Source organism: Balaenoptera physalus (assembly GCF_965194825.1).
Source record: "Balaenoptera physalus genome assembly, chromosome: 7".
NCBI classification, from domain to species: Eukaryota; Metazoa; Chordata; class Mammalia; order Artiodactyla; family Balaenopteridae; genus Balaenoptera; species Balaenoptera physalus.
In genome coordinates this window covers 37,755,993-37,772,599 of record NC_138886.1, presented here as the reverse complement: position 1 = coordinate 37,772,599, position 16,607 = coordinate 37,755,993, and the positions used below count along the sequence as shown (strand labels likewise).

The 16,607-nt window shown below is 38.9% G+C and overlaps 1 long non-coding RNA gene across 1 annotated transcript in view; it reads right to left on the bottom strand.

The window, feature by feature from the left end:
• LOC309663855 overlaps positions 1-16,607 on the bottom strand; it is a 71,324-nt gene that overhangs the window by 8,173 nt on the left and 46,544 nt on the right. The window contains exon 4 of the long non-coding RNA XR_014265497.1: positions 13,325-16,296. This is a non-coding gene — a long non-coding RNA (uncharacterized lncRNA). The remainder of the gene's footprint in view (positions 1-13,324; positions 16,297-16,607) is intronic.

Below are 16,607 nucleotides of genomic sequence, written 5' to 3'. Positions count from 1 at the left end.
TTGTCAACTAAATGATATGTTCTTCAGGAATAGGAAGCATATCTTTTGTTTGTTTGTTTTTCTTTCTGCCCAGCCTTTCAGAGAGTATTTCCTCTAACTGATGCTGTGTAAGTGTTTATTTGGCCAGCTCTATGTCAGGTTGTGGCCATTTAGATAAACTTAATGATTGAAATAATAAATGCTCATTTCCTATTTTCAAAAAACACTTATGGGCTTCCCTGGTGGCACAGTGGTTAAGAATCTGCCTGCCAATGCAGGGGACACGGGGTCGAGCCCTTGTCTGGGAAGATCCCACATGCCACGGAGCAACTAAGCCCGTGCGCCACAACTACTGAGCCTGCACTCTAGAGCCCGTGAGCCACAACTACTGAGCCCGCGTGCCACAACTACTGAAGCCCGTACGCTAGAGCCCATGCTCAGCAACAAGAGAAGCCACTGCAATGAGAAGCCTGTGCACTGCAATGAAGAGTAGCCCCAGCTCACCACAACCAGAGAAAAGCCCGCACACAGCAACAAAGACCCAACACAGCCAAAAATAAAATATATATAAAATAAAATAAATTTTTTAAAAAAAGCACTTACAAATTTTTAAAAATCACCTCACATGCAAATATTAAAAAGGTCTCAAAAGGTTTGGTGCGTGCTTATTTAGGTTCTCAAAATTAGAAGATTAAAAGGCAAACTATGAGAGAAGATAAAGCATTCTTCCTTTTTAAAATTTAAATCACCTAATAATTCTGAAATTGTAAAAAGAAAAAAAATAAAGGTACAAAATTATTGTGATGCTGCAGTATAGAGACTAATAGCCCACCAAAGTACTAATCCACAGAAACTGTAACATGTTACCTTATTGGCAAAAGGATCTCATCTCTGCAGATGTGATTAACAATCTTGAGATGCAGAGGGTGTCCTGGATTATTCAGGTCATCTCAACAAAATCACAAGGGTCCTTACAAGGGAAAACGCAAGGGAGGAGAGTCAGAATCAGAGAAAGAGATACAAATGCAGAAAAGGAACTTGGAATGATGTCACTGCTGGAGGGCATGGCGGAATGATGTCATGCCGTGAGCCAAAGAGTGCAGGCAGCCTCTAAGGAGCTGGAAAAGACAAGGAATGGATTCTCCCTACAGTCTCTAGAAGAAATTCCATCCTGCCGAAACCTTGATTTTAGTCCATGAGACCTATTTTGTACTTGTGGCCTCCAAAACTGTAAAATAATAAGTTTATGTTGTTTTAAGTCATAGAGTTTGTGGTAATTTGTCAGATCAAGAAGAAAAACAAGACAGAATACATAGACTAATTATTTGGGGTTTTGATATCAAAATTAAGAGATGTTACATGTAAACAAACTAGAAACATTAATGGATTTACAGTCCTTTTTGAGTCTTAGCAGGAAATAATCTTATCTACAGGCTTTGGGTAACTCACAGAATCAGTGAGAAGGCTTAAGAATCCAGTGCAGATTACAGATTATAAGCAGAAACCAAGCAAGGGAAGCTCATCTCTGGGGAGTTCAACCACATCAATGCCCCAGAGGGTCTGGGATCCAACCAAAATATTGCCACTGTAGTACCCCCTCTACCATTACTGTGGTGTGAGTGATTTAATAACTACTTTTAAGTCTGTATCACTCCTTTAGAGATAGGTGCTAAGTCTAGGTTATACACATAAGCTGGGGTTTTAGGGGATGGGGAGAGAAAATATTTGTTCCTTTAAATTTCTCTCAGGATCTGTGGCATTCTCCTTCCCACTAACATTCATGGTGTGGGATTCCCCCTAAAGAAGGAGGTTACTCAGATGCTGGTAGAAAAGAAAGTGACAAATGGCTACCAGAGGGTCTGATAACCTGAATTATCCAGCGTAGTATTTAATCAAGAAATTTAAAATACTATTGTGAAGACCCATTTGTCTACAGTTATGAAAAACATAGGCAAGTGATTAAAATTTTTTGAATGAAATTCAAATATTTAAATTAGAGAATGTTTGAAAATTGTGTTCCATATAACACTAATCTTCCTCTTCCCTCCCTTCCTCTTCTTTATTTCCTTCCTCCCTTCCTTCCTTCCTTCCTTCCTTCCATCCCTCCCTCTCTCCTTCCTTCTGGGCACATCAGTTGAAAATCCAGTGAGTAACTCTCTGGAAACAAGGCTTACCAGAGATGGGCAATCTGGGAGGATCTAGTGTGAGCTGGGTACAGGATGTCTGTGGCAATATAAGAGTGCACTTCTCTCTCTCTCTCTCTCTCTTTCTCCCCCTTCCTCCCTCCCTCTCTTGTTTTATAGTTCAACACAGCCTCCCATCAAGAGGTAGGAACAGAATATTCCTATGAGGCAGAATGAACAGCTAATCCAAACAGCGTGAAGGGAAGGAAGGAGGAACTTCATCAGCACGTGGAGGCAAGGACAGGAGAGCACAGATGAGAACTAGGGTCAGGCTCACCGCAGCATTCTGTCCTCAGATAAAAAGATGCTATAATGGCACTTGGTGATGACAGCTTTTTTTTTTTTAATGGACTTTTTATTCTTTTTTTTTTATTCTTTTTTTTCCTTTCAGTATTACTGAGATACAATTGACGTACATTACTGTATAGTTTTAATGTGTACAGCATAATGATTTGACTTACATGCATCATGAAAGGATTATCACAGTAAGTTTAGTGAACATCTATCATCTCATTTAGATACAAAATTAAAGAAATGGAAAAAAAATTTTTCTTGTGATGAGAACTTTTAGGGTTTACTCTCTTAACAATTTTCATGTATAACATTCAGCAGTGTTCGCTATATTTAGATGACAGCTTTCTTAAGTCACACTGTTCCAACCCGGACCAGTATCCTTCTGCAACTGCAAAGTCTCTCATCCTGGGCTCTCCCTTCAGTGTCTCTCTGGGAATTGAACTTCATACCATTCCTGTGCTGAATCTCTTATTTCCTATATTCCATGTCACTTACTCTTCCTTTGTTGGAACAAGTTCTCCAAGAGCTTCTTTTAAAAGTGCATACAGCATATGAAAGAGAAGGTTTTTGGAGACCTTGAATATCTTGAAAACGTCACTATTATGGACATTTTCTTGATAGTTTGGCTAGGTACAGAATTAAAGTTTAGAAAGAATTTTCTTTCAGAAGTTTGAAAGCATTGCTTCATTGCCTTTTGCTTCTAGTGTTTCTGCTGAAATGTGCACAGCCATTCTAATTCTTGTTTCCTGATTTTCTTGCTTCTTCTCTCTGGAAACTTGGACAATTTTTTCACTAGGCATAGGGTCCTAATGATGGTATACTCTATTTTCATCCATTCTTCTGGGTTCTAGATAGGCTCTTTCAATCTAGCAACTCATGTCTTTCAGCTCTGGAAATTTGTCTTATTTTGTCATCCTGCTTTCTCTGTTGTTGCCTTCCAGAACAGCAGTTCTTGGATGTTGGCCTTCCTTCCTCTCCTGGTTTCTTTCTTTGTGCTTTTCTTTCTGGAAGACTCCTCAAATCTGTCTTCCAAACTCTGTATTGTTTACTTTTTTAACTTTGCTGTCATGTTTTTAATTTCTTTTCTTTTAATAGATCTTTATTGGAGTATAATTGCTTCACAATAATGTTAGTTTCTGTTGTACACCAAAGTGAATCAGCCATATGCATACACATGTCCCCACCCTCCCCATCCCACCACTCTAGGTCACTCTAGGTAAAGCACAGAGCTGATCTCCCTGTGCTATGCTGCTGCTTCCCACTGGCTAACTATTTTACATTCGGTAGTGTATATATGTCCATGCTACTGTCACTTCGCCCCTGCTTCCCCCTCCCACCCCGTGTCCTCAGGGCCATTCTCTATGTCTACATCTTTACTCCTGCTCCAAAACAAGGTTCATCAGTACCATTTTTTTTTTTTAAGATTCCATGTATGTGTGTTATAATACAGTATTTGTTTTTCTCTTTCTGACTTACTTCACTCTGTATGACAGACTCTAGGTCCATCCACCTCACTACAAATAACTCAATTTCTTTCCCTTTTATGGCTGAGTAATATTGCACTGTATATATGTGCCACATCTTCTTTATCCATTCATCTGTCAATGGACACTTAGGTTGCTTCCATGTCCTGGCTATTGTATATAGAGCTACAATGAACATTGTGGTACATGACTCTTTTTGAATTATGGTTTTCTCAGGGTATATGCCCAGTAGTGGGATTGCTGGGTCATATGGTAGTTCTATTTTTAGTGTTTTAAGGAAACGCCATACTGTTTTCCATAGTGGTTGTATCAATTTACATTCCCACCAACAGTGCAGGAGGGTTCCCTTTTCACCACACCCTTTCCAGCATTTATTGTTTCTAGATATTTTGATAATAGCCATTCTGACCAGCATGAGGTGATACCTCATTGTAGTTTTGATTTGCATTTCTCTAATAATTAGTGATGTTGAGCATCTTTTCATGTGCCTCTTGGCCATCTTTATGTCTTCCTTGGTGAAATGTCTATTTAGATCTTCTGCCCAATTGTGGATTGGGTTATTATTTTTTGTTTTGATATTGAGCTCCATGAGCTGTTTGTATATTTTGGAGATTAATCCTTTGTCTGTTGCTTCATTTGCAAATATTTTCTCCCATTCTGAGGGTTGTCTTTTCGTCTTGTTTATGGTTTCCTTTGCTGTGAAAAAGCTTTTAAGTCCCATTTGTTTTTGTTTTTATTTCCGTTACTCCAGGAGGTGGGTCAAAAAAGATCTTGCTGTGGTTTATGTCAAAGAGTGTTTTTCCTATGTTTTCCTCTAAGAGTTTTATAGCGTCTGGTCTTACATTTAGGTCTTTAATCCATTTGGAGTTTATTTTTGTGTATGGTGTTAGGTAGTGTTCTAATTTCATTCTTTTACATGTAGCTGTCCAGTTTTCCCAGCACCACTTATTGAAGAGGCTGTCCTTTCTCCATTGTATGTTCTTGCCTCCCTTGTCATAAATTAGGTGACCATATGTGCATGGGTTTATCTCTGGGCATTCTATCCTGTACCATGGATCTATATTTCTGTTTTTGTGCCAGTACCATACTGTCTTGATTACTGTAGCTTTGTGGTATAGTTTGAAGTCGGGGAGCCTGATCCTCCAACTCCGTTTTTCTTCCTTAAGATCACTTTGGTTATTTGGGGTCTTTTGTGTTTCCATACAAATTGTAAAATTTTTTGTTCTAATTCTGTGAAGAATGCCATTGGTAGGTTGATAGGGATTGCACTGAATCTGTAGATTGCTTTGGGTAGTATAGTCATTTTGACAATATTGATTCTTCCAATCCAAGAACATGGTATATTTCTCCATCTGTTTATGTCATCTTTGATTTCTTTCATCAGTGTTTTATAGTTTTCTGAGTACAAGTCTTTCACCTCCTTAGGCAGGTTTATTCTTAGGTATTTTATTCTTTTTGTTGTGATGGTAAATGGGATTGTTTCCTTAATTTCTCCTTCTGATTTTTCGTTGTTGGTGTATAGGAATGCAAGAGATTTCTGTGCATTAATTTTGTATCCTGCAACCTTACCAAGTTCACTGATTAGTTCTAGTAGTTTTCTGGTGGCATCTACAGGGTTTTCTATGTATAATATCATGTCATCTGCAAAGAGTGACAGTTTTACTTCTTTTCCAATTTGTATTCCTTTTTCTTCTCTGATTGCCATGGCTAGGACTTCCAAAACTGTTGAATAAGAGTGGCGAGAGTGGACATCCTTGTCTTGTTCCTGATCTTAGTGGAAATGTTATCAGTTTTTCACCATTGAGTATGATGCTTGCTGTGGGTTTCTCATATATGGCCTTTATTATGTTGAAGTAGATTCCTTCTATGTCCATTTTCTGCAGAGTTTTTATCATAAATGTGTGTTGAATTTTGTCAAAAGCTTTTTCTGCATCTATTGAGATGATCATATGGTTTTTATTCCTTAATTTTTCAATGTGTTGTATCACATTGATGGATTTGCGTATATTGAAGAATCCTTGCATCCTTGGGATAAATCCCACTTGATCATGGTGTATGATCCTTTTAATGTTTGTTGGATTCTGTTTGCTAGTATTTTGTTCAGGATTTTTGCATCTATGTTCATCAGCGATATTGGTCTATAATTTTCTTTTTCTGTGATATCTTTTTCTGGTTTTGGTATCAGGGTGATGGTGGCTTCATAGAATGAATTTGGGAGTGTTTCTCCCTCTGCAATTTTTTGGAAGAGTTTGAGAAGGATGGGTGTTAGCTCTTCTCTAAATGTTTGATAGAATTCACCTGTGAAGCCATCTAGTCCTGGACTTTTGTTTGTTTGAAGATTTTTAAGTTACAGTTTCAATTTCATTACTTGTGATAGGTCTGTTTATATTTTCTAATTCTTCCTGGTTCAGTCTTGGAAAATTGTACCTGTCCGAGAATTTGTCCATTTCTTCGTGGTTGTCCATTTTATTGGCATATAGTTTTTTGTAGTACTCTCTTATTATCATCCTTTGTATTTCTGTGTCAGTTGTGATTTCTCCTTTTTCATTTCTAATTTTATTGATTTGCATCCTCTGCCTTTTTTTCTTGATGAGTCTGGCTAAGGGTTTATCAATTTGGCTTATCTTCTCAAAGAACCAGCGTTTAGTTTTATTGATCTTTGCTATTGTTTTCTTCATTTCTATTTCATTTATTTCTGCTCTGATTTTTTATTTCTTTCCTTCTACTGACTTTGGGTTTTCTTGGTTCTTCTTTCTCTAGTTGTTTTAAGTGTAGGGTTAGATTGTTTATTTGAAATTTTTCCTGTTTCTTGAGGTGAGATTGAATTGCTATAAACTTCCCTCTTAGAACTGCTTTTGCTGCATCCCAGAGGTTTTGGGTCATCGTGTTTTCGTTGTCATTTCTATGTATTTTTTTTATTTCTTCTTTGATTTCTTCAGTGATCTCTTGGTTATTTAGTAGCCCACTGTTTAGCCTCCATGTATTTGTGTTTTTTACACTTTTTTTCCTGTAATTGATTTCCAATCTCATAGTGCTGTCAGAAAAGCTGCTTGATATGATTTCAATTTTCTTAAATTTTCCGAGGCTTGATTTGTGACCCAAGATGTGATCTATCCTGGAGAATGTTCTGTGTGCACTTGAGAAGAAAGTGCATTCTGCCACTTTTGGGTGGAATGTTCTATAAATATCAATTAAATCTATCTGGTCTATTATGTCATTTAAAGCTTGTGTTTCCTTATTTATTTTCTGTTTGGATGATCTGTCCATTGGTGTAAGTGGCGTGTTAATCTCCCCTACTATTATTGTTACTGTCGATTTTCCCTCTTATGGCTGTTAGCATTTGCCTTATGTATTGAGGTGCTCCTATGTTGGGTGCATAAACATTTATAATTGTTATATCTTCTTCTTGGATTGATCCTTTGATCATTATGGAGTGTCCTTCTTTGTCTCTTGTAATAGTCTTTATTTTAAAGTCTATTTTATCAGATACGAGTATTGCTACTCCCGCTTTCTTTTGATTTCCATTTGCATGGAATATCTCTTTCTATCCCTTCACCTTCAGTCTGTATGTGTCCCTAGGTCTGACATGGGTCTCTTGTAGACAGCATATATATGGGTTTTGTTTTTGTATCCATTCAGCCAGTCTGTGTCTTTTGTTTGGGGCATTTAATCCATTTACATTCAAGGTTATTATCGATATATATGTTCCTATTACCATTTTCTTAATTGTTTTGGGTTTGTTTCTGTGGGTCTTTTTCTTCTCTTGTGTTTCCCACCTAGAGAAGTTTCTTTAGCATTTGTTGTAAAGCTGGTTTGGTGGTGCTGAATTCTCTTAGCTTTTGCTTGTCTGAAAAGCTTTTGATTTTTTTGTCAAATCTGAATGAGATCCTTGCTGGGTCGAGTAATCTTGGTTGTAGGTTTTACTCTTTCATCACTTCAAGTATATCCTGCCACTCCCTTCTGGCCTGCAGAGTTTCTGCTGAAAAATCAGCTGATAACCTTATGGGGATTCCTTTATATGTTATTTTTTGTTTGTCCCTTGCTGCTTTTTTTTCTATGAATTTAATTTTTGTTAGTTTGATTAATATGTGTCTTGGTGTGTTATTCCTAGGGTTTATCCTGTATGGGACTCTCTGTGCTTCCTGGACTTGGGTGACTATTTCCTTTCCCATGTTAGGGAAGTTTTCCACTATAATCTCTTCAAATATTTTCTCCGACCCTTTCTTTTTCTCTTCTTCTTCTGGGACCCCTATAATTCAAATGTTGCTGTGTTTAGTGTTATCCCAGAGGTCTCTGAGATTGTCTTCAATTCTTTTCATTCTTTTTTCTTTATTCTGCTCCTTGGCAGTTAATTCCACCATTCTGTCTTCCAGGTCAGTTATCCGTTCTTCTGCCTCAGTTATTCTGTTATTGATTCCTTCTAGTGTATTTTCCATTTCAGTTATTGTGTTGTTCATCTCTGTTTGTTTGTTCTTTAGTTCTTCTATATCTTTTTTAAACATTTCTTGTATTTTCTCAATCCGTGCCTCCATTCTGTTTCCGAGGTTCTGGATCATCTTTACTATCATTACGCTGAATTCTTTTTCAGGTAGATTGCCTGTTTCCTCTTCATTTATTTGGTATTGTAGGTTTTTACCTTGCTCCTTCATCTGTGACGTATTTTCTTGCCATGTCATTTATTATTTTTTTTTTTAAAGAGTGGGATTGTGTTCCTGTCTTACTGGTTGTTTGGCCTGAGGCTTCCAACACTGGAGTTTGTAGGCTGTTTGGTAGAGCTGGGTCTTGATGCTGAGATGAGGACCTCCATGAGACCTCACTCTGATGAATATTCCCTGGGGTCTGAGGTTCTCTGTTAAGTCCAGTGGTTCTGACAGAGAGCCCCCACTGCAGGAGCTTCGGCCCAACCCCCAGCGGTTCACTTGGGGGTTTCTCCCGTCTCCTTGGGCGTCAGGGTCCCTCACCAGTGGCCGGAAGGCACCCTAATTGTAGGGAGACGTTAACTCGGTGTCTTTCCACACAACCATCTTGACTCTGCCCCCTGTTTTTAATTTCTAAGAGCTTATTTTTGCTCTGTGAATGTTCCTTATTGATAGTATCTTGTTCTTGTTTCATGGCTCTGATAGTTTTGTCTATCTCTCTAAATATATTAATGATATCTTTTTTTTTTCCTGCATAAGCTCTATTCCCCCTAAGTTGATATTTTTCTGTTTATTTGGTCTCCATTTTCCATGTTAGAGCCTTCCACAAAAATCCAGTGATCCTTCGATTGTTCAGGGGAGCTAAAACCCTGATTGAAAGCTCTGAGTGATGGGAGCAACTTGCCAACTTTACTGTAGGGTGATGGGGGCAGGGTGCATTTCTTGGAAAGAGGTCTTACCTCTTAACTGGTCAGTACTTCAGGGGAAAGTCTTTTAATCTCTGGAAGATAAAGGCAACAGTGTCCTGAAAGCTGAGTGGCTATTATTAGCTTTTAGCACTGAGCACTCAGATGTTGTCACTTAACTCCCCTGCTTTTTGAATAGTACCAGTATACTCAACTGTGCCCAGCATAGCCCCCAATCTAGCATCCCTCTCTTTCACTCCAGAAAATACATCTCCAGACTTTGGTCAGAGTAATAGTGGCACAGCATGGGAGAACAATACTTAAGGATAGAGCTGCTTCTCAAAATGCTTTTCCCCCACCTTCCCTTATACCCCCAGTTCCAGAGGTACCTGCTTCCACCAATTCCTGAGCCTTTTGGAAAATCTGCAGTGTAAATCTAGATTCCTCTCAGCTTTCCCCCACTACTGGCTTAGGATTCAGCTTTCTTAGGTTGTTAACTCATTTCCAAATTTTCCATCTGCTCTCCAGTTTCATAATTTTGTTGCTATTGTCCTCTGTCTTTGTGGGTTTGTACCTTTAAAAGAAATATCCATTTGACTCGTTTCAATGGAGTTTTAGATAGAAGAAAAACGATATACTGTCTCATCCCAGAAAACATTCAATATTTCTGATTCTTAACCCAATTATCCTCAATCTTTGTACCTTCCTTACTTCCTCAGCCCATGTTCATGACTATAAGAGGGATGATTAAATCAGGCTAGTTTCAGAGCTGCAGTTATAAGACAGGAGATGGACTACAACACATTCCTGCAAAAGCCACATTTTATTCTTAAACTTCAGCACACTTGATGGTCTTGAACTATTAGCCACATACATCTGTTTCTTCTGTGAGATTTAGGTTGCCAGCACGTAAAACAGCATCTATGGTTTTAGCACCAGGCTCCCCTTGCTTGGAGCCTCAAGGGGCATGTATTAGCAGTAAGTGTAGATCAGGGGTGCAGGACAGAGCAGGGGGACCAAGCTCCCCTTCCCACAGTAGGCTTCCAGACTGAATTGGAGCACAGAAAGGACTAACATCTCTAAATCAAGCTTGGAGTTTTGGTTACTACATTGGAATTCTCCTCTGAATATACTATGTTTGCAACTTCTCACCCAGGGTAGGGGTTCTTATTTGGGGCCATGGACTCATTGGGTCTATGGATAAAAATCCACATTTCTATCTTGGATGGGAAAAAAATTACATGTTTGTGGTCAACCCCTACTAAAATGTAATATGTTTGAGAGTCTGTCTTACCCACTCCACATCCCCAGTGTCTAGAATCATACCCAGGACATGATCAGGCTCAATAAATGCAACTGAATTAGTGAGGGAACAATTAGGAGGGAGATCACCAAGGGGCTGAGAGATCATGGTAAGAAGTTTGGGGGTTTTATCTAAGAGATAAAGTATCTATTTCTAGAATGACTGATCAAGAAGAGATGATATTTGTGGTGAATTAAAGAACATTAACTTCACTCCTAAAACCACACTGGAACTACTCCTGACTCCCCATGAAGAGATCTTAATCCAGTTCCTGAGTTCTACCCTGCTGCACAGCAAGTGGGAGATGTGCCAGAAAACTGGGATTGAAAAATGTTCATAAGTCCAAAATCCTAAGAACAGTGTGGGAATCTACAAAAATGTATGTCAAATGCCATGAAACGTGGTTTGTGCACTGCCAGCCTGCAAGGTCACAAGTTAAAGGGTCTTACAACTAAATTCCCACTCTGCGGAAATTTAAGAGGTATAAATTCACAAATAAATCTGATACACAGATGCAGAAAAGAAAATTTTAAACTGGGTAATTATTCCTAGAATTTGCACTTGAAAATTTATCTCACCCTGTAATTTCAAGTTGAAGCATTTGTGCCTATTTCCCATTTTCATCTATGAAGACATATCTTAATGTCTAGATCTGAAGAAGAGATGTTATTTTTATTTTAAGGCTTGCAAAACAATATGCTTTGCTGGGGATTCATTCCCATCTTGAGGATTTTTGCATATATTCACTGGAGATCCTTGTCAACAGGCTACTTGTCCTGCTATAAAGGTTAGTTTCAATTCAGTTAGAAATAGCCACCACCACTTTTACTGTCATTTAGATTCAAAAATCCCAGTCAGAGCTCTGGTATTTTCTTAACCCCTTCAACTACTTCATCTAATCAGCTCTTAATAAACAGAGATCCTACACTTACAAGGACTGCATTCACAACTTTCCATTCTAACTTCCAGGCCCTCATTTTTTTCTCAATGATTTCCTTGTCTTTTAATCCACTCTATACAATATTCTATCCTATATGATACCCCAACTATGTATCCATCAAAATACCAAGAAATGTGGGAGGTCAGTGAACTTATGTCAAAGTGAATCCTCTACAATGCCCCATCCCCCAGGTAATCTGGTAAATTTGGGGCATTTTATCACACACTGATGGTAGTACCCAGGGTCCTGAACAAGACCAATGCAATCAATGGTGCCTCAAAACTTTTTCATTTTTAATTGAGTGATCAAAGTGCCAGGTACTATTCCAAGCCCTTTCCATATAGTAACCCATTTAGTCCTCATAACAACTCCACGAGAAAGGTACTGTTATCACCCCTATTTTACCAATGAAGAAGCTGGGGTACACAGAGGTTACACCCCTTGCTCACAGTTACCTACTAGTAGATACATGAGGCCAGGTTCAAACCAGGCAGGCTGGCTGCAGAGCTCAGACCAGTGGCCACTAATACATGCTGCCTCTTATGTATACTGTCCTTGACCATTGTGTATGTATGTATCTCTGTCAATGTGTGCCTGCAGAAATTCCACAAATCCTGCCTTAGTTAATTCTTTGAAGCACTGTATACAGCAGAGGGGAAGCAGCAGCAGACAATAGGGCTAAAGCTCAGGGCATATATCTAGTTGAACAAGTATGAGGGCAATAGGAATGCTGACCAGTTAGAAAGGATGCTACATAAGTGAGAGCAGACAGCCTCATCCTGGTTTGAGGTCGAGAGGGGAAACCTCGTGAAGGAAGTGATGCTTAAGCTAAGGCAGAAGGATGAGTAGGAGTTAGCTAGATGTGTATGGCGGCGGGGGGGGGGGGGGGTGGTCAGAGAAAGGAACTAATCCCTGAGGTCATAAGGATGGCCAGAGCGCATCCTATGAAAGCCTCACTATTCCTGGCCATAACACCCCAAGCTGGTCAACTGACCGAGATGACAAGGCTGTGCCACAGACCTCACACCATGTGTTCATTCTTTTCTCCCCCCAGCCAGCTGCCAGCTGCATAGTTTCATGTAGGCACATCCTAGAGCTAAAACTACTTCAGGGATGCCTGCAGCAAAGCTGAAGGGAACACCCAGAAGGCCAAAGAAAGCGTGCTTTATTGAATTTACAATGCAGAAAATATTTGTAGTTCCTTAGACATTTGTATTGCTATAAAAATTATACTTTATGGGATAATTATTAATGGTTTGAAGAGAAATAAACAGTATAAGCGAAATAGAGCTGATACTATGAAAATGTAAACCATGTAAATCAAAATCATAAAATAATTATTCAATACTCAGAGGCCTACTTTATACATATGAAATTTCTTACACACATATACTATAAAAGCCCACAAAAACCATCACTCTGAAGCCATTCACTGTACAAATATGAAAATAAATCTTTATCTTTAACCTCGATTTTATCTTCAGCAAGAGGATTGTGCAGTTTGGCTTTATGCAAATCACATTTAGTATTAAATAATCAAATGTCACATATGTCATATAAAGCAGCAAGTAGAAAAAATAAATTATGAAAATGCATGAGGCTAAGGTTAACAGTGAAAGATGTCTCCATATCCAACTTTCTTTTCCATGATGAAACTAAAATATCATCCAGTGTGTCAGGATACATAAAAAAGAGTGTAGTATAACTGATTTTAAAAGCTCTCAAAGGAAAAACTGAGCCAAGATGAGTTACTTGCACAGAACTACGCAAATGTATCAAATTAAATCTGTTAAAAAAAATTAGATACTTTTTTCTTACCAAAAATATTCTTTAAATTTGAGAACGCCTTCACGAAATCAAATGTTGATAATAATCTTGATTTCCTAGCAAGGCAACGGAAAGAGATGTAAGTAGCTTTTCTTTAAACAAGATTGCTAACTGGAGCTTTAAGTTTCTAATTTGGATTTTGTTGCAAAAATATTTATCCAGGTTCAAAGAGCTACAGATGATGGCTTTGTCTACCAGAGGCACCTATGTAATCTAATCAATTTGGGTGTACCAGCCGTACAACCCAGAAGCAAAGATCAAGATGATACTTCTATATCAATGCTACATTCTTATATACAGATCATAAGACAAATATAGACACTTTGGAGGAAAATAAAGACAACACAATAACATGTATACTAACACAGTTTTGTGCAATTAACCAAACACCTAAACATGAGTACCGTAAGTCAACACATAGGTGTCGGGTCCATTCTAACCTAGGCTCTGTAGATGCCACCTAGGCAAACAGCGGTGGCAGAACTTTTGTCTGACCGTAGCACAAAAATAACCACCACTCCCTCCCTGGTTCAGTTTGACATTCCCCACCAGCAAGGCATTCTTTTTGGTCAAAAATGTAAACTTTTTTTTCTGGGACCAAAAAACAGGAAACAGGAATCCATGGTAGAGTTGCTGAAGACACAACCAACTTTGCGGTTTAAAAAAAAAAAAATAGATCTAGTTGGTAGAGAGAAGGCACACTCTGAAAAGCTAAACAACATTGTGGCTATTTATAATCTATGTGTGTAACATATCTGGTCAATATGCATTAAAAATAATAACAATAAAGCTTGGGGAATTTAAGGTCTGATCATAAACATCATAAACAGGAGAAAAATTGCTACATGGAATTGTTTTAATTCAACAAAAAGGGATGTTTTTAGATGATGTAGTACAATAAAAAAAGAGCTATTATTTCAGTTTTTTCAGCAAGCTACTTGGGGCCTAGCCCTATCACAAGGTAAGTTCAAGTCTCTGGTTGGGAATAACTTGGCGCAGGCCACTGAAACTCAAAAGCCAAACCTAAAAACCAGGCCTCACTGAGCCAGCCTGGGGTCCTGTGTTGACTCATTTAGCTGTTGGAGACATTTCACTGGGGAGTCTGGGTGGCAGCACAGCTTCTAGGAGGGCAAGACCCACCAGGATGCGGGCGAGAGTAACTCACTAGTCTCCTCAGACAAAGGACTCTGACTTACCTGTCCCGTAACCACAATCCGCTTCAAAAGAGATGATTTTCCAAAACCACACGTAATGTTTCTTTCACCATTCATTATTTAAGAAACTGAATGCTGGCAACCAGGGAGTTAGGGGATTTGAGTTATACTGGAGATTATGCTTTTAAATCACAGGGAGGTTCAAGCATGGGTATTTTCACTTGGCAAAATGGTAAATCGTTCTAAGTACTAGTGTGCTTTTTTAATGAGACATAATTCACATACCAAAAACTTCACCATTTAAAATACACAATTTAGTGTGTTTTAGTATATTCACAAAGTTGTGCAACATTATCACAATTCCACAACGTTCTCATCATCCCCCGAAGAAACCACACACCCATTAGAACTCACTCCCTGTTCCTCCCTTCACCAGCCCCTGGCAGTCACTTGCTGTTGTTGTTTTTTTTAAGTGAAACGTGACAACTTTCCTGTACTTTGTATTTTCAGTAGCGTGTGGCTTTATACGTTTTCATTAGAATTATTTTTTAATTTATTTATTTTTGGCTGTGTTGGGTCTTCATTGCTGCATGCGGGCTTTCTCTAATTGCGGCGAGCAGGGGCTACTCTTCGTTGCAGTGCGCAGGCTTCTCATTGCGGTAGCTTCTCTTGTTGCGGAGCATGGGCTCTAGGCGCATGGGCTTTAGTAGTTGTGGCTCGCAGGCTCTAGAGCACAGGCTCAGTAGTCGTGGCGCACGGGCTTAGCTGCTCCGCGGCATGTGGGATCTTCCCAGACCAGGGCTCAAACCCGTGTCCCCTGCATTGGCAGGCAGATTCTTAACCACTACGCCACTAGGGAAGCCCTTCATTAGAACTTTTAACACTTAATTCAAACAATGGACTTCATAAATATTCTGAGATTATAAAATACCCTCTTCTGTATACAAACTATTTCTGTTGCAAAAATGTTTTCTTTTTTTATACATTAAAAAATAGATTTTTCTGTCTCCACTGGAGCTTAAAACATTACCATTTTTTTCCTCAATTAAATTCTGTTCTTGTAGATGAAGTGAGAAGAATCAATACTCCAATATTTAAAAAGCATGAATGACCCGAGTCCTTATTAACTGTGGGCCATCACGCTCTCCTTCCCACTGCTTAAAGAGCTACAGAGCTGAGAGGGCCCAGGTCTGAAAGGCAAAGCTGCTTGTTTACAGACAAGGAAATGGATCTAATGTGGGCGGGTGACACGTCCGAGACCACAAGGCTAGTTTACAGCACAGCTAGGATGGTAACCCCCTTTTCCTAGTTTTCTAGTATTGAATATTGGAAGTAAATGTTACAGGTTCATCTACAAAGTCAGCTACCATATGAATCTAATTATGTCAGTGAATTTCTTCTATAGCTTTGATCTGAGCATGTGATTTTTTTTTACCACTTTAAAAACATCTATATGTTATCTGGTAAGACTTTGTGAGGACAAGACAGGTACATTTAACCAGGGGGCCCAAATCATTCATTGAAACATAGCCAAAAAGAGCTGAGGTTCTGGAGGGACCCCAGAGCATCTCTCAGATTCCACACACTGTAACTCTCCACACGACAGTGTCCGCAGGATGCACCACTATGCTATGTAAGAAGCAAACAAGTCACATACATTCAGTACTCTGGAAATGAAGGCCTCATGGGCCAAGAATGTTTGGGATTTAACCATTGCAAAAATTCATCTGGGCTGACTTTTTGGATCTGGTCCCACTCAGACCGGTAATGGATTTGCTGTCATCCTCACCAGTTCTTTTCTTCACTTCCCTGGAGAGAGAAAGAGAGAGAGACATATAGACAGAGAGAGAAAGGAGATAACTGAGGTATAAAACTGAACCGTAAACGGCTCTATAGAAATAAAACAGCACTACTGAGCACTTGCTATGCACCATCCAGACAGTGTTCTAAATGCTTTGTAGCTGTTGACTTATTTAATTCTCACAACAACTATGTGATTTTATTGTGCTCCATTTTATTTTTTTTAATTTATTTTTTTTTATGATTTTTGGCTGTGCTGGGTCTTCATTGCAGCAAGTGGGGGCTACTCTTCGTTTGCGGTGCGCGGCCTTCTCATTGCC